At 38.9% G+C, this 26555-nt stretch overlaps 1 protein-coding gene across 3 annotated transcripts in view; it reads left to right on the forward strand.

Moving 5' to 3' along the window:
• Positions 1–26555, forward strand: part of GALNT1 (polypeptide N-acetylgalactosaminyltransferase 1) — a 125768-nt gene that overhangs the window by 17187 nt on the left and 82026 nt on the right. For all 3 annotated transcript variants that reach the window (XM_037033005.1, XM_037032995.1, XM_037032985.1), the window contains exon 2: positions 4475–4596. The gene's annotated coding sequence lies outside the window, so the exon portion shown is untranslated. The remainder of the gene's footprint in view (positions 1–4474; positions 4597–26555) is intronic.

Raw genomic sequence — 26555 nt, forward strand, 5'->3', positions numbered from 1 at the left:
TTCTGGTCTTTGTGTTCATGTTTTGTCTTTTGAAAAACTCCGAAGTCTTGTCTTTTAAGGCAGGGTGCTTGGTCTCCATATGGCGAAGCAGTTTTGAATTTTTATGGCTTCGTTGGGTAGCTGGTTGCCACATATTTTACGAAGTGGATTGGAGAATGTGAATCAGTTGTTGCAATGAACCTGTAATTTAAGTAGGACTCTTGGTGTTTTCTTTTAAATGCAGCTTTCTTTTTGTTGGCTGTCTTAGAGTCTTCTGCTGTCTCGTCATTGGGTCTTTCCCCCTATTCAAAGAAACTCTTCAGTGACCTTTATTTTTTACTCATTTTGGCTTGGGTTATCTTGTGGGCTTACCAAAACTGTGCCTGAGACAAGTGTGCAGTGAGAGAAAGGGGCACAGATAGAAGGGATAAATAAAATAATGGGTGGGCCATGTGTGGACTAAAGTAAGTGCTGGATTCTGACTTAAAGCTCTACAATTGAAGTACATCAACTCACTTGCCACTCTGATAGGGTTTTGATATGAGTCTGCAAGCAGTGGATTTATTATGGCCTCTGTGCAGCCAAACCTCTGCTAAAGATAATCTGTGTTTGCAGCCGCTCCCCAGCACTAGCACCACTGCCTCACCTCCACCTCAGATCACCAGGCATTGGATTCTCGTAAGGAGCAGGCACCCTAGGTCCCTCGAGTGCACAGTTCACAGCAGGGTTCCCACTCCTATGAGACTCTAATGCTGCGGCTGATCTGACAGGAGGCAGAGCTCAGGAGGTGACGTGAGTAATTGGCATGACTGTCAAAGATGAAGCTTTGCTCGCTTGCCAGCCACTCACCTCCAGCTGTGTGGCCTGGTGGGAGGGTTGGGGATCCCGGTGTTAAATGTATGAGTTGAAAGCATTGCTGTACATAAGTTTATTTGGATTAATTACAGCTCTACATATTGCTTTAATTCTTGACAACATAGATATTATTAAGGCTGTCAGAAAAAAAGTTTTCCTCTAAGAGAATTATTAAAGACATGGAAGGTGGGAAAGACATACAGTTAGAAGTATTTGACCTGGCTGGTGTAGCTCAGTGGATTGAGCACGGGCCTGTGAACCAAATAATCGCGTTTCAATTCCCCCATCGGGGCACATGCCTGGGTTGCAGGCCAGTTCCCAGCAGGGGCCAGTTCCCAGCAGGGAATGCACCAGAAGCAACCATACATTGATATTTCTTTCCTTCTCTCCTTCCCTTCCCTTCTAAAGATAAATAAATAAAATGTAGGAAAAAAAAAGAAGTGTTTGAGAGAGTCATGACTAGGAGACAAAGTGAATTTTTTTAATACTGATTATAGTCAGCTGCTTGCTGTTTGCTTAATATTAATCCTTTTAGATTCTCTGCTTTGAAGACATGAATTGTAATAATGACATCCCAAACACTTAATATTTTTCATATTTAAAAATGAAATCAGCCCTGGCTGGTGTAGCGCAGTGGATTGAGCATGGGCCTGCGAACCAGAGGATCGCAGTTCGATTCCCAGTCAGGGCACATGCCTGGATTGCAGGCCAGTTCCCAGTGAGGGATGAATGAGAGGCAACCATACATTGGTATTTCTGTCCCTCTCTCCTTCCCTTCCCCTCTAAAGATAAATTTAAAAAATTAAAAATAAATAAAAAATAAAAATGAAATCAGTCCCTTACATTTGAATTATTTTCAATGTATATTTGATTCTTTTTGATAGAGGTAGAAAATTATTCTGAAAGTCATTCTGAAACCAACAGAACATTGGTTAACTCACCCTTGTTTTTTCAGTCTTAACTGTGCCTGGAGCCACAGAGGTACACTTTTATAGAATTTTTTTTGTGAGTGTCTGAGTTTCGGGGAATAGGACCAGCTGTGTATTGTTAGTCCAGTGCAGAGTGAAAATGTGGGGCCTCTTATTTAAAAACGATTAAGAATTTCAGTATGCTGACAGCAGAACATTTAAGCAAATGTGGGGCCCTTCTAAGTGTGGTGCCTCGTGACAGCACAGGTCACAGTTCCATGAAACCTGCCCTTCAGAAAAAATCTTAGGGTTGGTTCATTTAATACAGGGCCTTCCATTTACAGATGAGGATACGTAACATTTTACATGCAACTAGATGTTGATAGGTTATTACTGTAAAGCAGGACCAAGCTCTCAGTATTAAAAGTGGGTATTCTGCCCTAGCTGGTGTGGCTCAGTGAGTGCTGGCCTATAAACCAAAGGGTGACCAATTCAGTTCCCTGGTGGGGTGCATGCCTGGGTTCTGGGCCAGGCCCCCAGTTGGACATGTGTGAGAGGCAACTAATCACTGTCTCTCTCCCTCTATTTCTCCCTCCCTTCCTCTCTCTCTAAAAATTAAAATCTTTCTTAAAAGGGGGCATTCTGAAGGTTTTAATTTTTTACTACCTTCCAATCTGTAGGCATATTTAGTCTTTGTAATTTAAAATTACTGTTAATTATTCCTAGTGGTCATAAAAATAATGGCATGGGTAGTTGAAATAATCCCAAAGAATTGTATCCAAATTATTTCCCAATTTTCCATCTAACAGTGGTTTTAAAAAAAAACTTTGTTGTAGTTTCTGTCCTGCTACAAAGTTTTAAAGCTTCAGTGTAAATTTCTTTATTTTCCTTAAGTTCTCTAAGAGCTCTAATGAGCCTTGAAAGAACCAACAGGAAAGGGAATGAAGAGAACCAAAGGGCCTTTATAATCTACAGTGTAGATAATAAGCCCTTTACAAACTAAGAATGGAGCCTGTGTAAGTGTGGCAGATACCCTGTTGCTCGTAGGCACATGGAAGAATAGCGGGCAACATGTATTTATTATTGAAAACCTGCTGTATATATATACCCGTGCCACTATAGTTTTTAAAATTAATGTAATTACTTTCATTACCTAGTAATTTTGTTTTTTGTTTTTTTCCAAAATTAATTATGACTGCTGATAGAAATAAACAGAAGCATCTAGTTACCCACACATGATTCATGGTTAAATCACTTTAAAACATGAGTGCTGGCTTTCTGATAGCTACTTAGAGGGGCATTCTGTATCTTGTTTTGTTAGCTTACCCAATTTTGTATGGTAGTTTAACTCAGACAATATAGTGCAAATTAGACCTGCTCTTTTTTAACATTGTAGAATACACTGGATAACCACCTGAAGAGAACTACTACAGAAGTTTGAATAAATAAACTATTCAAAGTATGTGAAGATTAAGAACAAGATGGGGTTAAAAGAGTTTACAGTGTAGAGCTATTATATAGTAGAGCTGCCTTACGTATAATAGAAATCAGCTCAGTTGATGAGAAAAAATAACAGCTGACACTCTTCTAAATTAAATAATTTGGGGGCTCATCTTTTACTATTTTGCTTGTATGTGGAATTGCCAGCTAGAATCCATTCAGTGGATGCTGAATCCACTTCACTTAACTTTCAGGTTTTGGCTGACTTTTCCTACAGTCCAGTGTCTGACCAGGAGTCTTTGCCGCCCTTAAATACTGACCTGGGAGCTGAAAACCATAATGTGAATACTAGCCTGCTCTTGTACATCAGCATAGAAACAATAGGGCGTATTCCTGTGTGAGAATGTTGCCCTTTACAAAATGGCTCTTATGTTTATAAATTGCTTTACGGATGAAATTTAGCTCAGTAATATGATGAACATGTATGAAGTATGTGTAATGGATAAGGCTCAGTGTTAGACTCAGTGGGTGATAGAAAAATAATGCATTATTTCAGTGTTAAAGAGATTAAATTAAAAATAATTATAGTTAGAATAAAAAATGTGGTTCAAGGATTTAGTCACTTGATAGTTTTTAAGCGCCTACTGCTATGAACCAGGCACTGTGCTTGGCAGTGTGAATTCAAAAGTGCCTTCCAGCACTCATGGTCAAGTGGGTAAACTTGGCATACAAAAATACAACTGCAAGATGACATTAGAGGTGTATGGTATAGAGGGAGGTGTCTGAGGAGGTGGGGAGAGGTAATGTTCCTTGAGCCCCAGCAGTGTGGCAGCAGGCACAGCCCTGGGCTCTGGGGTTGTAAAACCTCTGCTTTCACAGAGCCTTGGTCTGAGTCTTGTATGAGTTTGACAGATGGACAAGCAGAGGCCATTGCAGACAGAGGGAACAACCCATGGAGACATGGAAGCAAGAGACAGCACGCCATGTTGGAAACTAAGGAAGAGCAGGGTACCTGAAGGAGGCGCAGAGTGGAAGCTGAAGTGGGGTCGGGGTTATGTTTGGCAGAGGCCCAAAGGCTCTGCCTGGAACACTCTTCTCTGCTGTTGCATCCTTCTGAGGCTGGCTCCTGGCCCTTCCAGTCTCCTCCTCAGTGAGGCTGCCTCAGAGCAGCCTGGCCTGATCACGCAGTGTAAAGGAACTGCCCAGACCCCTGCTGACATACCACCTCTCCTTCTCCTTTATTTATGGAGTGCTGCTTACTAGCTGACACTGTATTTTCGTCTGTTGTCTAGATCCCAACACTTGACTGCAGTTCCGAGAAAGCAGGAACCTGGTCTGTCGTGCTTATTGCTGTGTCCCCAGTAACTAGAATCTAGCATAAAGCTGACATTTCATAAATGTTTGTGGAATGAATGTAAGTATGGATTTTTTCACTATGAATTTTTGATTTTACCTTAAAGACCAGTTGTTCTCGATATTATTATTCTGAAGGCCCTTTTATACTTAAAAGTGATTGAATCTCAAAGAGTTTTTGTTTTGTGGCTTATATCCATTGATATTTGTCATATTAAAGATAAAAACCTAGACATTTAAAAAATCATTAATTTACTTAATAGTAATAAATCCATAATATGTTCATCTAAATGTATTTTATGAAAAATAACTGCCTTCCAAAACAAAAAAAAATAGTAAGTAATGTGGCATTGATTTTTACATTTATTCAGTTTTTATTAATATACGGCTTTTTATAGCTAGATTCTCAGATCTTTTGTATTCAGTCTTTTATATCACATGTAGCCTCTGGAACTCAGCCAGACATTCACGATGGAACGAAGGTGAAGAGGCATACAGTGACTTGGTATTAGTATAAAATAGTTTTGACCTTGCAGGCTCATTAAAAGAACCCTTTGAGGTCCTCATGATCCTTTTAAGGGGGTCCCTGTGCTACTGTTCTAAGATCATAGGTGGATGGTTTTCACACTTTTTAGTAGCAGGAGTAATGTTTTCAAAGAATACTTTCTACAAAGCTCTAATCTATAAAACAGGTAAAGATGGAGCTGTTTGGTCAAAGTGTGTATGTGTTGGGGGGTAGGTCCCTTGAGTCCTGCTTTTACCCTTTCTTTCTCAGTCCTTGATTAAGCTGCTAAACTGGCCAAGGAATTAATAATTCCACAGCTGGGAATACGGTGTGTATGAATGTGAGCCTCCTGTGGGGATTCTCCAGTCTGTACTATAGTTTTAACTTTCAGTATTTTATTTAATGGCCTTTTAATGTATCAAAGTTTACTACATTTTAAGCATTGAAATACTAATGTTAGTATTTTATAGAGGTTTTTTTCCCTTAAGTATGTGATCACTGGTTTGCTTTTATTTAAAAAAAGAAAAGATTTCAGCCCTGGCTGGTGTAGCTCAGTGGATTGAGCTCGGGCCTGCAAACCACATGATCGCGGTTCGATTCCCAGTCACGTCACATGCCTAGGTTGCAGGCCAGTTCCCGACAGGGGACACACCAGAGGCAACCATACATTGATATTTCTCTCCCTCTCTCCTTCCCTTCCCCTCTAAAGAAAAATAAAAGATCTTTTAAAAAAAAAGAAAAGAAAAGATTTCATTGCAACCAGAGACCTAATTTTGTTCCCGAGGTATACTTTTCCAATTTCGTGTAAGTAAAAAAATCTACGGAAATTTGAGCCAACCTTATAGAAATATTTTTGTCATTAAGCATTACTTAACTTGAGTTTTTAAAAGATAGTTCGTTCTCTTTGCACATCTGAGAGTATGCAAAATAAAATTCAGTCAAGGCTCGATATGTAATCAGGCAAAAGTAAGGAGGGAGAAGCAGCCCAATTCTGCTTGTCAAATGCAGGAGGCCTTCTCGGGGTCAGTAGAGTGGAGGAGAGCGGGTAGTTGGCAGCGGTAAGGCTAGAGTAGGGCTTGGGCAGTGCCCCTGAGCATCATCATACTAGCTGATTTCAGTTGTGCTGCTGTGTTAAAATGCAGCCCATCGTCCGCCTAAGGAAACATTCTCTAGTTGGTCTGTTTCATTACTGCATGTTTCTAATTGTCTTTTGTCTTGAAAAAAGGATCACAAGAAGTTTTCTATAAAGCTTTGTTTTTTTGCAAGTAAATCCTGTCTCTAGGTTTTATAGGCCCTTTCCTTGGGGGCTTTTATCTGACATCATAAAGTGGCTATTGCTGGAACTTTCATTGCCATCATTATTTATTACCTGTATCATTAAAAAAGATCATCTATTTATGTAATTAGAACAGTGTTTATATAGGCTACAAACTAGCTTTATTGTCTGCCTTTTACGAGATGGAAGGAAAAATTGAGGGATACAGAGAAAAGCAATGAAAATAATTACAGGACTGAAAAGTATTGTCTTGAATTTGGAATTACATACTTTAAAGTGTGATTTAATAACCCAACTTCATAAAATACTCTTCTTATGAAAACAGAACAGCCTATTTTAAAGAGTTATAAGTAGGGCATATCTTCATACAAGATAGAACGAGATATAATTGGACAAATTGCCTTCTTGATTAAGTTTAACATTCAAAAGATCTGCCTAATAATGATACCAATTAACTTCTAATTATTTTTAGAAATAGGATAGATAATTCTTATTTAACCATTTTTCCAGTAAATATTTAATGGCTTACTTTGATCTCACCATAACTTTATATTTCATTCATTTTACCTTTTTGAATAGGTAGCCTCATAACCTCTTGAGCAGCATCTTCAGTTATTGAAGTGTGCCCCTGTTCTTCGAAGCAAATGCCGTGGTGTAGTGTTGAGACTGCAGACTGCTTAGGCAGTCTGTAGGCTGCTCAGCATCCTACTTCACACCAAAAAGGGAAAATACTTGTATTTTCTAATAATTATATATTTAATACAAATTACTTCGTATTATGTCGTGGGGAAATACTTAATGTTTGAGTAATAGCTACCTTACTTAAGGTCACAGTTCCCCTGCCCTCATTCTTGGTCTTTCTGCCTGTTTCTTCTTTCCTTCCACTGCTCTTACTGTCTTCTGTGATACAGTTCAGTTGACTTACATTTATTGTTTGCTGTCTGCACCTCTCCTCCCATGTAAGGTCTTTGAGTGCGTTAATCCTTGTCTAGTTAGTGATCTATGCCTAGTGTCTAGAGCGTGTTTGGCACATATTTGTTAACCAAATGAACCATTTTTCTTCTGGCTTTTAGAAGTAGAGGTATATTTCTTCTGGGGAAAAATATTTAGCAGACTATCCAAAATGTTTAGAGGCTTCAGTTTCTGGTAGTGTGGCAGATTAGAAATTTTTTCAAAATCCTCCCTTATCAACATTAAAAATACTGGACCAAGTAGTCAAAATATCTTTTAAGTGTCTAGTTGAGCTGACAAGCAAGTAAGGAAACTTATCCGAGGTGAAAACAAGATGTATTGAATCCAGGCAGGTCAGCTAATGGTGACACTGGTTTCTGTGCTGGAGGTGCTTGGTATCTCTGGAATCCTGGGGCCATGTAAAATATGTTGGTGGAGAAAGAGGCCATCACAAATAATTCGAAAAGCTGATACTGAATTCCAACTATAATTGGGGGTGTGTGGGGGAGAACCGGAAAAAAATAAAGAAGTAGGCAAGCTGAACTCAACAATGTATAAAGGAAATACTACATATTGAACAAAGGGTTTATTCTAAGCAGACAAGTTTTGTTTGCATTAGAAAATCTATTAATGTAATTATCCCCATGAATAGTTTAAAACAACAAAACAAACAAAAAAACTGTATCATCTAAAAGACACAGAAAAGCATTTATTTAAATTCAACACTCTTTTAGAATACAAACTCATACCCAACTAAGGATAGGAAAGAAATTTTATAACTTGATAAAGGACATCTATAAAAAACCTGTAGCAAACACCATATTTGATAGTTTCACATTAAAAATATTCCTTTAAAAATCAGCAACAATCCCTGTCCAGATGGCTAAACTGTTTGGAGCATCGTCCTATATACCAAAAGGTCTTGGGTTCAATTCCCAGTCTGGGCACATGCCTAGGTTTCGGGTTTGATCCCCGGTCAGGGTGGGAATGTGGACTGGAGGCAACCTATTGATGTTTCTCTCCCTCTCTCTTTCTCTCCCTCTCTCTTTCTCTCCCTCTCTCTTTCTCTCCCTCTCTCTTTCTCTCCCTCTCTTCCTCTTCTTTTCTCTCTCCCTAAAATCAGTGAACATAACCTTGAGTGAGGACAAAAAAAATCAGCAACGATACCAGCATGTTCCTTGTTTACCCATCTCTCCAGCACTGCACTGGTCAATACTAGTCAATATGGGAAAGAAGTTATGAGGCTGTAAGGCATGAACACAGTGGTTATCTTTAGAGTCAGCATTAACATTTTCATGGAGAATTCAAGTCTGTAGATACAGTTTTAGGATTTATAGTAGTTAGCAAGTTGCTGAATATAAGATAAACATAGTAAAATCAGTTCCATTACTCTAACCTAGCAGCTCACAATAAAGAATGTAATAAAAGTATTTCACAACAGTAAAAAAAAATGCTGCCTATGAATAAATATAAAAAGAGGTGCCTGGTGAAGGGTTGAGCGTGGAGGGATTGAGTGAAATAAAAACTCATGGACACAGACAGCGGTGATTGGGGGCAGGGATGGGTGGAGATTGAAGAGCATATAAAGGGGATAACTGCTAATAAAAAACGTACAGTTAAATAAAATGCAGAAAGTATAAAAAGTTATAAAAATGTATTCAAAACCTTAAAGACCTAAATAAATGTGGGGGCATACCATGTTTATAGGGAGAAAGATTGTTTCTTGTAATTATGCCAGTTAACCTATCAAATTCATTGCTGTTTCTGTAAAAAGCCTGCAAGGTATCATTTTATTTGTTTTTGTGGAACTTGACAAGTTACTTCTCAAATTTATTTGGAAAAGATAAGGACCAAGAATAGCCAAGATACTTCTGAAGACTGTCTACCAGATTTTAAGTTAATATAAAACCTTAGTAGACATATAGATAATAGAAGAAAATTGAGCTGAAAAACAAACTGTATATGCATGGAAATCTGATAATATGACAGAGCTAGTGTTGTAAATTAAATAAGGGAATGGAATACTTTGTAAGGTGTTGAGGTTATCATTTAGCCAAACTGAAAGAAAAATGGTTTCTTACCTCACTTTATAATTCCAGAGGGATTAAAAACTTAATTGTAAAAGGCAAAATTTAAGCCTTTGGAATAAAATTTTAGAGTATTTTATTGACCTTATGTTTTTTTAACTAGATGCCAAAAGTAGTTGTTGATGAAAAGGTTAATAAATTTGGCTAAATTAAAATTAAGATATTTTTTGTGTTGTTTATAACAAAAAGAAAGTATACAGCCCATGCAAGTTATCTCAGTTGGTTAGAGCATTGTCTCTATATGTTTAGGTTGTGGGTTCTGTCCCCACTCATGGCACATGCTAATGAGTTGATGGGTAGAACAGTCTCTCTCCCCCCGCCTTTCCTCTCTCTCTAAAAGTCAATAAGTAAACATTTTAAAAAATTACTATTCACACATCTTTTAAAAAGTGTTAGAGACTAGTCACACATGGAAGATTTTTTAGGACTGTTTTATTGATTATGTTTTTACAGTTATCCAATTTTTTTCCCTTTGCCTCCCTCCACCTGGCGCCCCCCTTCCCTCCAGCAATTCTCCCACTTAGTTGGTATCCATGGGTTGTACATACAAGTTCTTTGACTTCTCCATTTCCCATACTGTTCTTAGCACCTCCTTGTTTATTTTGTACCTACCATTTATGTTTCTTATTCCCTGTACCTTTCCTCCCATTTTTCTCCTTCCCCCTCCATCCCGATAACCTTTCATGTGATTTCCATTTCTATGACTCTGGTCCTGTTCTAGTTGTTTGCTTAGTTTGTGTTTGTTCTTTTAAGATTCAATTGTTGATAGTTGTGAGTTTGTTGTCATTTTACTGTTCACAGTTTTGATCATCTTTTTCTTAAATAATAAATCCCTTTAACATTTCATATAGTAAGGGCTTGGTTTAGTTTAGTTTCACATTGTCTGGGAAGCACTTTATCTGCCCTTCCATTCTAAATGATATCTTTGCTGGATAGAGTAATCTTGGTTGTAGGTTCTTGTTTTTCATCACTTTGAATACTTATTGCCAGTCCCTTCTAGTCTGCAAAGCTTCTTTTGAGAAATCAGCTGACAGTCATATGGGAACTCCTTTGTAGATAACTCTCTGCTTTTCTCTTGCTACTTGTAAGGTTCTCTCTTTATCTTTAACCCTTGACATTTTAATTAAGATGTGTTTTTGTGTGGTCCTCTTTGGGTCCACCTGGATTGGGACTCTCTGTGCTTCCTGGACTTGCATGTCTGTTTCTTTCACTAAATTAGAAAAGTTTTCTTTCATTATTTTTTCAAATAGATTTCTAATTTCTTGCTCTCTTCTTCTTCTGGCAGCCCTTTGCTGTGAATATTGGTACACTTGAGGTTGTCTCAGAGGCTACTTACACTCCCCTCATTTTGGGGGGTTATTTTTTTGTTTTTATTGTTCTGATTGGGTTTTTTTTTTTGGTATGTTGGCATGTTTGTAGATGTCCCAGATTTGTCTTATTCTCCTTGTTTTTTTGAATTCTTGTTTCTTCATTCTGTACTGGTTGACTGTTTAGTTCTTCCTTATGTTCCAAATCATTGATCTGAACTCCAGCTTCCATCCCTTCGCTGGTGGTTCCCTGTAAATTTTTCTTTATTTCACTTAGTGTAGCCTTTATTTCTTCTTTTATGCATTTGCCATACTTAGTGAGTTCTCTGAGCATCCTTATCACCAGTGTTTTGAACTCTACATCTGATAGGTTGGCTATCTTCATTTCACTTAGTTCTTTTTCTGGAGTTTTGATCTGTTCTTTCATATTTCTTTGTCTCCTCAGTTTAGCAGCCTCCCTGTGTGTGTTTCTGTATCATTAGGTAGAGCTCCCTTGATGTTCTGTCAGGGGACACCTGTTATGTTGTAAGGGGCAGAGCCTTAGGTATTCACCAGCGTGTGGCAACCCATTTCACCGCTTTGTAGCTCTGCATGTGGGGGCGGGGTCAGAGGAGGAACAATTCTACTTGCTTGACTCTAGCCCCATTTCCAGTCACTTCCCGCCACTTCTTGTATATGACTGGTACCCTTCTGGTTGCTGCTGTGGTACTGAATCCCAGAGTGGGTGGGTTTGCATGTCTTTTAAACAGGCTATCCTGCGAGACTGGGAGTTTCTTCCACCACCCCAACCCCTGCTGGCTTTTGCAGCCAGAAGTTATGAGGCTTTATTTCCCAGTGCTGGAACCCTGGGCTGCGTGGTCTGGCCTGGGGCTGGGATTGCTTGCTCCCCAGGTGTCCCTCTTAGTGTTTGTCCACCACACTTGAATATGTGGCCACTATTTCTGCTGGCCACCGCTGCTGCCTCGCCACTGCCACACCTTGTCCTTTCTGCCCCATCTCTGCGCCTCCTACCAGTGTGGATAAATATTTCTTCTTTAAATCCTTGGTTGTCAGACTGCCATACAGTTGTATTTTCTGGCAGTCCCGATTGATTTTTGTTTTGATGTTAGCTGTGATCCTTTTTATTTATGGTTGTGTGAGGAAGTGAAGCATGTTTACCTACGCCTCCATCTTGGCTGGAAGTCTAAAACTGAGAAGATACTTTTTAACGCATACAATTGGCAAAGGATTTTAAATCACAGTTATATATATATATATATATATATATATATATATATATACACACACATATGTGTATATGTCAGTAATACACATGCATCATTGTGAAAAAGATAAATGGGCAACAGAAAGGAAAAGCCATTTCACAGAAGAAAAATGAATAGCCACTAAATAATAGTCAACAGGGAAATGCAAATTAAAACTACTTGGCAAACATATCCTAATATACCACTGTAATACTCTGTGGCTGCGGTCAGCAAACTTTCTGAGGAAGATAGTAAATTTTTTAGGCTGTGCAGGCCATACAGTCCCTCTTTTGTAGCCCAAGAGTAGTCTTAAACCATATGTTAATACATCAATATGGACGAGTCACAAAAATGTAATGTTAGATTACAAGTGTAGCAGGAGAATACATTATAATTCCATTTATGTAAGTTTGAGAGGTGCGCCGTAACACACATTTATGGGTGTTTACCGAAGTTACTAGGACTTGTATAATTTTGAATTCTGGCCTTGACAAAGTCTGTGTGAGTTGGGCCAATCAACCAACTTTTTAAAATGTCCATTTTCTTATCTGTAAGATGGTGAACATTATATTACCAGCTCATTGGTTTGTTGGCAGGATTGTCTTGTATAGTGTCCCTGAAAGTGCTTAGCACATAGTAAGGGCTCCGTAATTGTTGCTGCGCTTTCATTCTCCTCCCTTAACTTGTATCCCTACTAAAAGAAAGGATAGCTTTCCTGCTTTGAGAACTCTAGGCTTTTCAAACCTGGCCTTGCACTGCCTATGGTTAATGTGGCTGGTAGTAAGGCTAGAAATGTCCTCACCTTGAAGTCTGGAGTAATGTTTATTTTACTTAGCACAGTTCCGTGAGCCCCGATGTTTGTGCCATGTTTAAATCCTCAGACTCACCGTAGTTTACAAAATACTTGACTAAGGTAGGTTTGAGGGTCCCTTGATCCTTTCTTTGTTGCCTTTAGCACTGTGGAGAGGTTCTTTCTCAGCACTTTGTCCTCTTTTGGGCTTCGGTGCCACTCCCCAGGTTCTTCTCCCACTTCTAAGACCTGTCAGTTCTCTAAATGTAGAAGTTCAGCCTGCCCCTAAAACTTAGGACTCTTCAGTTTCCTCAGCTGAGAAAGAAAGACAAGAAAAAAACTTGAAAAGGGTGGGTAGGATAAAGTTTTCTAATGCATACTCATGCATAGAAGAACCCCATATCCACAGATTCTGGTTCATTTATGCTGGAGTGGGGTCTGGATGACAAACACCCACGAAACCTGATGTAGTCCCTCTTGCGTGGGGCAGCAGTGCTACATGAACGCAAGGTCTGCGGCACATCACAGACTGTACAGTTGCGCCCTGCATCTCCTGCCTGTGCCTGCTGTCCTCTGTGCCTTTCTGTCTGACCACCTAGGCTCCTTCGTCACGGGCATCCGTATTACCTGTGTCCTCTCTAAGGACAGTGACATTGCCAGACTCATCTTTGTTCCCCCAAGGTCTGGTGAAATGCTTGTCATATAGTAAAGAGGTGTACTTATAAAACTGGAATTAAGTGAATGAATGAATGCCTTGATTTCGTTGACAAAACACCATTGTTTGCAATATCTGGCTTGCAGAAGAAGGGTGTTTAAGTCATTTGTAATTCTAATTTAGCTTTCAGCTCTCCAAAACTTAACTTTGTACTTCAAAAATTTAACATATGTAAAAGTAGAGGAAATAGTAAAACCAACCCTCTTAATCCTGTATCCATCTTCCAGATTCAACAAAGTGTAAGATTTGGCATGCATACTTCATCTCCTCCTCAACCCCCAAGACAAAGTATTTTAAAACAACACAAGACATTATGTCATTTTACCTCTAACACTCTTCAGTATGAGTCTTTTAAATATGAGCACATAGCCATAACACTGTTATTATTCCTGATGAAACTAACAATAATTCCTTAATATTATCTAATACCCAGTCCATAGTCAGATTCCCCCGTTGGTCCCAGAAGTGTTTTTTTTTTAATTAGTTTGTAGATTCAAAACTTAAACAAAGCTACACAGTCCATTTGGTTTCTATGAAAAATTTTTCTTATCAGGAAATAAAATAATAACTAGATTTTATTTTTTCTTTCCCTTTTCCCCCTTTCTGTTTTTTTAAATTTAACTCTCCCTGAAGATTAGAGTTTTTTATAATAAAATGATAAACTTTGCTGTGTCAGATAAAGGTTTGATCTCCTTTAAGACCCCTTTGCTCTTCTCTTTTTGGTAATCAGCACATACTGTGTACAGGGCAGAACTACAGTTAACAGCACAACAAAATGCAAAACTGAAAGTTACGGTTAAATTAAACTGCTCCCTCAGTATTGTTAGGACTTTTCCTTAAAGCTGTAAAATTATATATTTCTTAAACAGTATATGCTCTTTGATACTGTTCAAATATAGTATCTTAAATATTTCATAATTATTGCTCTTGAATTTATGGCTATAAAAAGGAAGCTAAATCTAGGCTGTAATGTAGTATGTATGTTGGAAAATTTGCTTATGAACTTAATTTTTAAATTCTATAAAGCTGAAGTGGAGAAATGCCATTTGCAAAACAATTTTTCTTTTGGTTATGTTTCCATTGGTAATCAAAATGACTGTGCACCTGTTTATTGTAAGTAAGAAGGAAAGGAGGGATAACCCAAGTGTTAAGAGGTTTTAGCAGATTACAATTTTTGAGAATTAGGTGGAATTAAAAAAATAATGCAGAAGAAATGTTTTGTGTTACTGATGTGAATTAAATAGCAGGATTATTTTAGGGACTTTTTAAACAATTTACTTGCTAATTTTCCATTACATTGTTAACATCTTAATTGCAGTGGTGTTTTTGATTTTGAGAGCTGGAAACAAATCCTATAATCTCCTAAAGAGCAGAAAAAAATTCCCAGAAAAGGCACTCAGGATGTTATCATTTAGTATGGATTTTACATCATATTAATGCAGCAGCAATCTGAGACCAGGGGAAACTGAATTTAGGGAGTGAAGCTTAAGCCATCCACAGAAGTAAAAGGCAACTAGCCAGAAGGTTGAAGATCAGCAGGAGAGAATGCAGAACAACCCCTAAAATGATAAGCTAAGAACTGAAGTTTAGTGGCATTAAGGTGAAACCAAAAAGAGAGAAACTGAATTGGAGATGGAGGAGGGGGTGGTGAAACAAAAACATGTACCAAGTTGCTGACTAGCTAAGAAAGAAAATGATGAGTGCTTTGCAGTGGGTGGCACCTATGATAAATCTAAGCCGTGGAATTCATGATTGACTGCAGCGCTGTCTTTCTGGAATATACTAATAAGTGAACAATGGTTTGTTTTGTTTTGTTTTTTCACATGGTAACTAAATATTCCATGTTATTATCTAGGGCCAAAAATAAACCCCCATCCCAACTTTCTGCCTTTATTTGGTCTGTTGAGCAAAATTTAAAACCTTTAGGTTTCAAAATATCACTTCAGTTAATATCAATTAACATCACACAGTGTTTTAAGTGAAGTAGTTCTCAAAAGAACCTTCCAGTTTGCAATTGTAAAAGACAAGTAAACTTCCTCTTGGGATACTATTGTCCTTTGATATTTTTTCTTGTCTCTTCTAAGATGATTCAGTTGTGGAGGAGGAAAAGTATGGCACTGCACTCTGGGGAATGCAAGGAGAAAGAAAAATAAGGAAAAGGGAATGACAACAGAGTTTCCATTTAGTCTGCAGATTGTTTTTGGTCTTATCCCTAGCCCAGAGCCAAGAGACTGTGGTATCTACATTCTTGTTTGCTATCCAAACTGGCAGTAGCAGTGCTGGTAGCTATAGTATAGTGGCCGCCTGCTCCCTCGGAGGGTGGTTGGCCAGTTTCTAGTGTGGAAGCGAAGAATAAAGTTTCCTCCCATCTTTCCAAGTTCTTCTGGCTGGACTAATGGTCAAATTAACATGAGACAGGTTAACAAAAGACAATGTCCAAATTCATTACATACATGCATGTGGAGGTTCCATAGAAACATGAGACTGGAAAACAGATTGGGCAGTTGAGGTTTATATGCTCTTCTGGATAGAGGAAAGGGAGTCAGGGGCCTGGGACTTCAAAGGTAAAGTAGGAAGGTCACAGGTAATGAGAAGGCACAAACAGGTGGTACGCACGTTCTTGTTGGGCCACCTGAAATCATGGGACACAGCAGGGAATCCAGCAAACAGGCTTTGCTCGATTTCTCCCTCTGCTACATTTAGATGATGCCCCTTCCCTTTTCTGAATTCCCATAGGCAGGTTAGAGTGGAAGATCAAATGTTCTTTCTGAGTTTTTGGTGTTTTAATAACCAGTTTAAAATTAATACTCCAAAAGTCTTATTTTGGGGTGGCAAACTGTGGTTCCTCTCACTCATGAATATCTACTCTGGTTGGCCACCTCATAAAGTATATATGTTGCCTTTGTATTTTGGCTTTATCTGTTGGTTAACAATTATCTGCTGGTAACATTGGAGAATGTTTGAAATTAGAGACGTTTTTAATGAAATTTAAACATATATCAAAGTATAGTAGCAGAAGATAAAGAACACTCATGAACCTCTTTCCCCCATGTCTTTTTAAAAAGATTTTATTTATTTTTAAGGGAGGAAGGAGAAAGAGAGGGAGAGAAACATCAATCTCTGATCTGTTGCCTCTCATATGCCCCTAGCTGGGGACCATGTACCATGTGCCCTGACTGGTGACCTTTTCAGTTTGCAAGCCGGCTCTACCCCGTGTCTTATTGTAACCTTTTCTCTATTTGCTTCTGTGTCAGTTATCAAATAAAAGATCCCTGCACCCCAACTTCCCCCCAAAACAGTGCTTTAAAGAGAATTTTTTTCCTCTAAGGATATGGCCGCATTGTGGTCATCTAGGACCTTGTCTTTTTATGTTTCTGCTTTGCAGTCCTTAACTTGTACCTTTCTTTCTCAGGGTCATCTCCTGGTTGCAAAGAAGGTCCTCCTCACAGCTCCATCCTTTGTGTTCACATTCCAGGCAGGAGGATAAAGGAAGGAGGAAGGCAAAGGGGCCCAAGGTCCAGTAAAGCCAGTTCCATTCAGTACTTTCCCCATAGCTCCACATAGTAATTTTTTTAAAGATTTATTTATTTATTTTTAGAGAGAGGAGAAGGGAGGGAGAAAGAGGGAAACAAACATTAATGTGTGGCTCATGTGACCCCCACTGGGGACCCAGCCTGCAACCTAGGCAAGTGCTCTGACTGGTAATCAAACTGGCGACCCTTTGGTTCCCAGCCCTCATTCAATCCACTGAGCTACACTGGCCACCCAGTGATTTTTTTTTATCTTACTGGCCACCTTAATCTGCAAGGCAGGCCAGGATGTGCAAATTGCGAGTCTGAGTAGTACAGTAGTTTGATTCATAAGACAGGGAAAATAGATACTAAGTGAGCAACTAGCAATCTGCCACAATTTAGATAACTTACATGTTTAAAAGTTCCAACATAGTTGAAGCCCTTTCCTCCCCCCTTAGAAATAACAAAAATGATATGAATTTGGTATATTATTCTCATGCATATTTTCTATCTATGTTTGTGTCCATGAATAATATGCCTGATTTTAATATGCTTTAAAACTGTGTAATGGAACTACTTCATATATCCTGCATATTTGTTTTTTATTCCATATCGTTTAACCATATTGATACACATAGTTCTAGTTAAATTTTAACTGCCAAATAGTATTTTATTACATATCCATTTTCCTCTTGAGGTACCTTTAAGTTGTTGCTCTTTTTTTTTTGCCATTATAGACAATGCTGCAGTCTTTGTGCACGTCTCTGTATACATACATATGTGCAGGGGAGTTTCTCCGGGTATGTACTTAGAACTACTGAGTGACAGGGCAGTGCTTTCTTCCCCTTTACTACTAGATATTGCCAGGTTGCTCTCCAAAGTGGCTGTGCCAAACTATATTTGGAACATTATATAAATATCTTATTTGTTTATTTCTTACTAACAGTGTGTTTCTTGCCAATCTGATGAGGTCAACTTCATTTCCCTGAATCCTACTGAGGTTGAGTATATTTTTATATGTTCATTGGTTGTTTGTGATTTGTTCATTCATACCTTTTGCTCATTTTTTGTCTGTGTTCTTGTTTGTTTTAATTTGGAGAAGTTTTTATACATTCTGATACTAACCTTTTGTTGATTATTTCTGTCATGGGTTGTTTCCTTGAGTCTTTGGCTTATTTAACTCTATGATGTCTTTGCTTGTATTAAAAATTTTAATTTTCAATTAACTGGAAATTTCTCATTTTTTTCTTTATGGTTTGTGCATTTTGATTATTTGAGAACTTCTCCCCTACTCAAAGATATTCACCTATCTTGTACTTAAAAATTTTAGAGATGTATATCCATGAATCTTGAATCCACCTGGAGTTGGTGTTCTATATGGTGTGAAGTAGGAACTTGATTTTATTCTTCCATATGGATAAACAGCCCATCCTTTTTTAAGCAGCCCATCCTTTTCACACTGATTGGTAGTACCATGTCCGTCATATATTCATCCGGGTCTGACTCTGGATTCTTAGTTTCGTCGGTCTTTTCATCTCTCTCTGCCCATTTGTCACACTGACTTAGTTACCGAGCTTGATATATGGTAGACACAGTTCTTCCACCTTATTGTTCAAAATTATATTGGGTTTCCTGGCTTTGCTCTTTCATGTAATTTTTAGGATCTGCTTTAAGTTCTATAACATTTTATGTTCAATAAAAATTTACATTGAGATTTTGATTGGAGCTGTGTTGTTAAAGGTGGATTAATATTGAGAGAATTTGCTTCCTTACTGTAGGAAAAGAATTCCATTGAATTTTGTATGTTGATCTTGTATCCAGCATCCTCACTAAAATTTCTCATTAGTTCTGATTGTCTTTATTTTTTTGGATTTTCTATTATTTCTTTCTTTTTCTTTCTGGTTCTCAAATTTGTCTCTTTTCCTTGTTTTACTGTTCTGCATAGGACTTCTAGTACATTCTTGACAGGAAGGCATTTTTTCCTTTTTTTTAACTTTAAAGGGAATACTTTTGTCACCAAACTGGACCAGGGTCCATCTGCCTTATGCACTGAGCTTGGAGGTTTGCAGTGAAGAAATTAAAACTACCCGGTATTGTATTTGCAGAGCACCAAGGAAGCTATTGCTTAAAACCCAAACTTCCTGATAGCTTTTAATCAAGGGTTTTTAAAGGCAAAGATTGAGAGTTAGGGGGAACCAGCTGGCATGTGGAAGCACTGCCTGTCCAGTTTTTGATTGGAGAGCATTTGAACTTGGCCATTTATAGTGAGACATGATAAGGGGCTTTAGGACCGTATTTTCCTGCATCAGGGACCCTTCACTTCTGAAAGGGTTCTGGTGTTCAAGTTTGTCATGTCCTGGTTGTCTGGTTCCATGATGGGGGGGGGGGAGTGGGGGCGGTGGGGGGTAGTGCCTAAACTTTGGTTCCTGAGGCAGCTGGAGGTCAGCACGCTCCTCCGCCCATGCTTTGTTCACTCGAGGTTTTAGTCTGTTGCCTCTGAAAGGCAACTCAGTATCTTCTTAGAAACAGGATAGGACTTTTGAACTGGTCATACACTTACACTTCCGACTGCGTCACCAGTATGTATAATATTTTGTCTACTGTTGATTTAAGGCATGTATCTTTTGCAGGTTAACCAAGTCCATTCCTGTTTCTAGTTTGCCAGGAATTCTTTTGTTTTTGTTTTAATTATCATTAATGGGCCCTGGGTTGTACTATTTCACAAAACATTTAAGTCCCTTGCAACTATGTATCACATTTTTATAATAATAAACTTCACCTTACAAAGTTATAATTTTTGTTTTAGTCCTTTTAAGAAATTAAAAGAGAAAGACAACCCTTTATATTTATTCATATATTTAGTATTATTGAAATCTTCATTTCTTTTCACAAATCTGAATTTTTGTCTGGTGTCATTTGTCTTCTGTCTGAATAACTTCCTTTAGCCTTTCTTTTAGCACAGGTCTGTGCAAGATGAGTTGTTTTGGCTTGCTTTACCTGAATGAGTCTTTGTTTTAGGCAATGAGAAGTCAGCCATTTTTCTCTATATATGTTGTTTTAATGATTTTCTCTGTATCTTGAGCGTTCAGCAGTTTGAATAATGATGTGCTCTAGGTGTGATTTTCTTTGTATTTATCTTGTTTAGGCTTCAATGGGCTATTAGATTTGCAGTTTTATTTTTTCTCAATTAATGGACATTTTCAGCTGTTATTTTTACATATACTTTTCTGCATAAGTTTCTTTGCTCTCCTTTTGGGACTCCAATTTCCCAGGTGTTAAACTTAATGGTATTGTATCATCGCTCACTGAGGCTCTCTGTTCGTTCAAAATTTTTTCTTTTCCATCAGCTCTCCAGATTGGATTATTTGTTTTTGATCAGCTTTTAAGTGGTCTATAATCTGCTGTTAAACCTGCCAGGTGAATTTTTCACTTCAGACTGTGTATTTTTGTGTTGTGCCTGGTCCTGTATGGTTCCTTTTTATAGTTTTTATTTGGCTGATGAGCGCTCCCTCTCTTCCACAGTAAAGTTCTTGAACACGTGTATAGTAGCTGCTTTGTCGCCCTCAACTGATTCCGGTGTCCGGATCACCTTGTGTTTGGTGTGTGTTGATTGCTTTTTTCCTTGACTGTGGATCTCATTTTCCTGTTTATTTGCATGTCTAGTAATTTTTATGGTAACCTGGGAACTGTAGTAGATATGTTTTTGAGACCTACAATTCTGTTGTCTCCTAAAGTGTGTTGATTCTTTGGTGTTCTTGTAGGCAGTTACCTCATTAGACTTAAACCCCAAACTCTCTTCCCTGCACTTGGGCAGCAGCTGATATCTTTGCTCCGTTCTTTCAGACATCTAGCCGTTGCCTTTCTTTAGGGCCTCTGGACTCTCTCCTTTGTTGTATGCTTTGAAGCTCAGCTAAGGATTGTAGTAGAGTTTATAAACATATATTTTTCTAGGACTTTCTAGAAAATCCTATTTTCTAGGATTTCCCTCCCTGTTTTCTGTTTGCTAACTCCAAACTTTGTCCTTTGGTGTCTCAATCCAATAACACTGTGACTTCCTTCTTGAGTTTCACCTACACTGAATTCAGGCTGGTACCTACCCTTAGCGAGCAACTCTGTACAGGTAAATCTCACCCAGTACAGTTCCACTATTTCAAGGGCTGGCATCTCTCTAGTTTCTGCCTTTTGGGTGCTTTTCAGTGCTCTCAAATAGCTGTGTTTGTATTTTGGCCAGAGTTTCTAATCATTGTTCATAGGTGGGTTAGTCCAGTATAGGCTATTCCACTTATGTATAAGTCTCCCATGCTTTTGCTTTTTAAACAGACCGTTCTTTAGCATAAAATTGTAAGGTACAGAGATTTCACATATACTTTTTGTCCCCACACATGCATAGTCACTGCCATTATAAGCATTACTCACCAGAGTAGCACTTTTTTTTTTGAATCACGGATAATCCTGAAATGGCACATCATAATCACTCAAAGTCCATCGTTTTCCCAAGGGTTACTCTTGGTGTTGCCCATTCAGTGGGTTTAAACCAATGTATAATGACATATAGCCATCATTATAATACCATCCAGTATATTTTCACTGCTCTAAAAATCCTCTTTGCTTTGCTTATTTGTCCTGACACTACCCCTGGCTACCACAGTCTTTTTTTTTGTCACCATAGTCTTGCCCTTTCTAGAGTGTCATATAATTGGGACCATATAGTATGTAGCCTTTCCAGATTGGCTTCTTTTCACTTATGCATTTACAGTTTCTATCAATTGGTTGCCTCCTGCATGTGCCCCATCCAGGGACCAGACCCACAGCCCAGGCTTGTGTCCTGACCAGGAATTGAACTGGCAACCCTTTGTGGGATGACGCCCAACCAACTGAACCACACTGATTAGGGCATAGCTCATTTCCTTTTAATGCTGAATAATATTTCATTGTCTGGATGTCTATCCATTCACCTACTAAGGGACTCCTTGGTTGCTTCCAAGTTTCGGCAATAAAAGTAAAGTTACTGGCCCTGGTCGGTGTAGCTCAGTGGACTAAGCACAGGCCTGTGAAGCAAAGGGTTGCTCTTTCGATTCCCAGTCAGGGCACATGCCTGGGTTTCAGGCCAGGTCCCCAGTACGGGACTCATGAGAGGCAAACGCACATTGATGTTTCTCTCCCACTCTTTCTCCTTCTCTTCCCCTCTCTCTAAAAATAAATAAATAAATTATTTTTTTTAGAAAAAGCTTCACCGAGTGGTGTAGCTCAGTGGATTGAGCGTGGGCTGTGAACCAAAGTGTCACTGGTTCGATTCCCAGTTAGGGCACATGCATGGGTTGCAGGCCAAATCCCCACTTGGGGGCACACAAGAGGCAACCACACATTGATGTTTCTTTCCTTCCCTTCCTCTCGCTCTAAATATAAATAAAAATAAAATCTTAAAAAAATAAAATTACTGTGAACATCCATGTGCAGGTTTTTATGTGGACACAAGTTTTTAACTCCCTGGGGCAGATATCAAGGAGCATGTTGCTGGTGGTGTGGTAAGCGTGTGTATACATTTGTGAGAAACTGCCAAGCCGTCTTCCAAAGCGCCTGCCCCATTCTGTATTCTCACCAGCAGTGGAAGAGAGTTCTCATCGGAGAAGAGACAGCTTCTCACAGGCTTTTGATACTGTTCCGGGTTTGGCTGTTCTGAGGGGTGTGTAAAGGCATGTTATTGTTTTAATCTGCATTTTCCTGATGACATATGACATGGAGTATCTTTTAATCTGATCTGCTTATTTGCCATCTGTGTATTTTCCTTGGTGAGGTTGATTTCACTTAACTTTTCTGAATCCTTATGTGTTTAGTGTTTATCTCATAAATAGCATATAGCTTTTACTTTAAAAGATTCAGTCTGACATGTTATCTTTTAATGGCTACATTTAGTCTTTTTTAAAATTACTTATGTTCTGAAATTTAGTCCTAGTCTTTCTTTTTGTGCTTTCTATAAATATATGGAGTTTTTCAGTTTCCTTCTCATTTTCTTTCGAATTGATTGATTTTCTTATTCCTCCTTTTTTCAACTCCTGTTTTTCAATTAAGTAAAGACAATTTCACATTGGACATAAGTTTTTAACTCATTTCTTTACATTTAACTCAAATTTCACATTGTCATTAATTAATTGGTTGTTACTTTTAATTTTTTAACAATATTTTTATCTTAAAAGATCTAAGTTAAGTATTTCTACCCTATACCTAAACCCAACCACCTTAAAATGCTTTAATTTCAATTACCTTTATTCCTTCTTACATGGTGTTGTTTTCTGGTACTTTCATTCATTTAACAAATAATTTTTAAACTCTCCTGCCATGTGTCAGGTACTATCCCAGGTGTTGTTGTAATAGAATTAAATAAAGTCTGTGCATTCATGAAGCTTACAAGATGATAAACTGATTAACATACATTATGGTACAAATTAGTGTTTGGTACTAGAATAGAAAGTAAACATTAGGAAACTAAAGAATGATGTTGCAGTGGAGATCCTATTTGCTTGTGTTTCTGCTGTCTTCAGATAGTTCCTAGGCTTTTAGGGCTCAGGTATGAAAAATACAATTCCTGTGCGGGAGGAGCTTGTAGTCCAACCAGAGAGTCCCGGGAGGAAGACACAGATATGGGAGCCTTGGGCTCGTGGTGGGTGAAGCTTTACAACGGGCAGATTTCTAAGGAGGGTGTGTGAAGTGTCAGGCACCTGAAGCAGATCCAGAGCAGAGTGGGATGAGCTGGTAGAGAAGACTGACGCCCGATCAGAGAAGTTAAGAACAGGGAATGATCCTGGGAGTAAAGACAAGAAGAGGTTATATTTTATTTATGACATGCATATTTCAAAAATAATTTAGTAGGCTGAGAAATCAGATGGAAAGAGCCTGAGAAAGAGATTGGTGTTGGCAGGTGGGACATCACAGTGGTTTCTGTGAAGTGAAACCAGACTACACTGGGTTGAGGAATTGAGAAATTACAGACAGAGAATAAGACTGCTTGTTCAGAAGGTGGTAAAAGAAAGAGGAGAGTGATAATTTGAGGGGAAGAGGGTGGCATGGGAACTCAGGGCTAAAGTTGGTGTTTTTGAAAAAAATACAGAACAAAACCTTGGAGACCGTGGGGGTTCTGTGGCCAGAAAATAGCATGGGCCCCTGGCCTTGAGGAAGTTCCTTCCTGTTGCTTTTCTTGCCAGAAACTGCTCCCCAGGATCCCTGGGTTTTCCATTGTGGATGGTGGCAATATATTTTCTAGTGTCTGAATAATGAAACCACAGTATTCTGTTGTGATGATTTGGCATTTATATTGAAGCAATAAAAGTAAAAACATGGGTTAACTTCCTGTGACCATTGCTCTTCAAACTCCTTAGCCTGATAGTCAAGATTTGCCCTGTTCCGAGCTCACCCCCTAACCGTACCTCTCAGGTTTTCTGCTTGCTGTCTCCTCCACAGTCCCTGTACTTTCCTGCCTCCTTGTTTCAGCTCACACAGTTTTGTCCACTCGAAATGTCCTTTTGCCTTTTTATAACTCAGATGAGTTCCCCAGTCACTCTTGCTACCACCTTCTCTCCTCTGTGCACACAGCTTCTTACAACATAGCACCTGGTGCAAAGATGCAGAAACACTTGTTAAATTGTAAAGTGCCACACAACCTTGCCTTGTCATCTCTCCGCCTAAACTGCAAGCTTGTTGAGGACAGGGACCTAGGTCTGTTTCATATTTATGTACATTGGAGTACTTGGCATAGTGTCTTGCACATGTTTGCTATTTAAAGTTTGAATAAAGTAGGGATATGTGATTGTGATAGATTAATGCTGAGTCTAAGATGGGCATGTTATATGCAGAGTTCTAGTTTGTAACTATTAAATTTTCATTGAAATTCTGCTTCTTTGCCTATCTCCTCTAAAAGTAGACTCCTTAATTTGGATTCTCCACTGATTCACAAATCATTTGTTTTCTTCAGAGTACATGCCTATCTAAATCAGTAATGGTAGGTTGCAGAGTGGTATATTGGGATGCTTTTGACTACAGTAGCAGAAATAACTGGTTAAACAGTGCAGGTTGCCTCAACTCACCTAAAAAGAAGTACAGACAATAGGAGATTTTTCAGGGTTTGTCTGCTCAGCGACCCTGGGATACCATCAGGGCCCCATGTGCTTTCCACATTTCCAGTTGGCCATCCTCGGCATGTTAGTTTCTCTCATGGCCTCGGGGTGGCCGCAGTGGGTGGCCGCAGTGCTGCTTATGTATCTTACACACACAATGTCCAGAGGTGGAAAAGTCTAGTTCCTCCTTCAGCATCTCTCCGAGGGAGCCTAACTTTTCCTGAATGCTTCCCAACAGACATCCCCTTAGGTCCACTGGTTAAATTTGGTCATGTGCACTGGCAAGAAGAATGATCATTTGAATTCATTTGCAGGTCTAATGCCTTGAAAAGCATAGCATCTGAGGGTGGGGAAGGAACAAACACTGTCTGCCACACCTGCTACTTGTATATCTTTGGCTTGCTGATCTGGCAAGTTAATAGCCTCATAGCCTTTTTTTTTAAAATATATGTTATTGATTATACCATTACAGTTGTTCTATTCCCCCCTTCATTCCCCTCCACCCACACACTCCCTCCCCCACCATTCTCCCCCCTTAGTTTATAACCACGTGTCTCAAGTTCTTTAGATTCTATATTTCCCCCACTATTCTCGCCCTCCCCCTATCTATTTTCTACCTACCATCTATGCTATTTTCTGTACCTTCTCCCCCCTTCTCCCCCTCCCACCCCCCTGTTTCTAACCCTCCTTGTGTTCTTCATTTCTATGGTTCCACTCCTGATCTAGCTGTCCTCTTGGTTTGCTTTTGTTTTAGGTGTGGTTGTTAATAACTGTGTGTTTGCTGTCCTTTCACTGTTCATATTTTTCATCTTCTTTTTCTTATATAAGTCCCTTTAGCATTTCATATAATAAGGGCTTGGTGATGATGAACTCCTTGAACTTGACCTTATCTGAGAAGCACTTTATCTGTCCTTCCATTCTAAATGAAAGTTTTGCTGGATAAAGCAATCTTGGCTGTAGGTCTTTGGATTTCATGACTTGGAATACTTCTTTCCAGCCCCTTCTTGCCTGTAAGGTCTCTTTTGAGAAATCCGCTGACAGTCTGATGGGTACTCCTTTGTAGGTGACTGTCCCCTTATCCCTTGCTGCTTCTAGGATTCTCTCCTTCATTTTGGTCTTGGCTAATGTAATTATGATGTGCCTTGGTGTGTTCCTTCTTGGGTCCAACTTCTTTGGCACTCTCTGAGCTTCCTGGATTTCCTGGAAGTCTATTTCCTTTGCCAGACTGGGGAAGTTCTCCTTTATTATTTGTTCAAATACGTTTTCCACTCGTGGCTGTTTCTTTCCCCCTTCTGGTACCCCTATAATCCGGATGTTGGAACGTTTAAAGATGTCCTGGAGGTTCCTAAGCCTCTCCTCATTTTTTTGAATTCTCATTTCTTCATTCCTTTCTGGTGGGATGTTTTGTTCTTCCTTCTGGTCCATTCCATTGATTTGAGTCCCAGTTTCCTTTCCATCACTATTGGTTTCCTGTGCATCTCCCTTCATTTCAATTAGTTTAGCCTTCATATGTTCCTCTAATTTG

Source organism: Sturnira hondurensis, unplaced genomic scaffold (assembly GCF_014824575.4).
Source record: "Sturnira hondurensis isolate 20B ecotype Veracruz unplaced genomic scaffold, ASM1482457v3 Scaffold0001872, whole genome shotgun sequence".
In the NCBI taxonomy this organism is placed as follows: Eukaryota; Metazoa; Chordata; class Mammalia; order Chiroptera; family Phyllostomidae; genus Sturnira; species Sturnira hondurensis.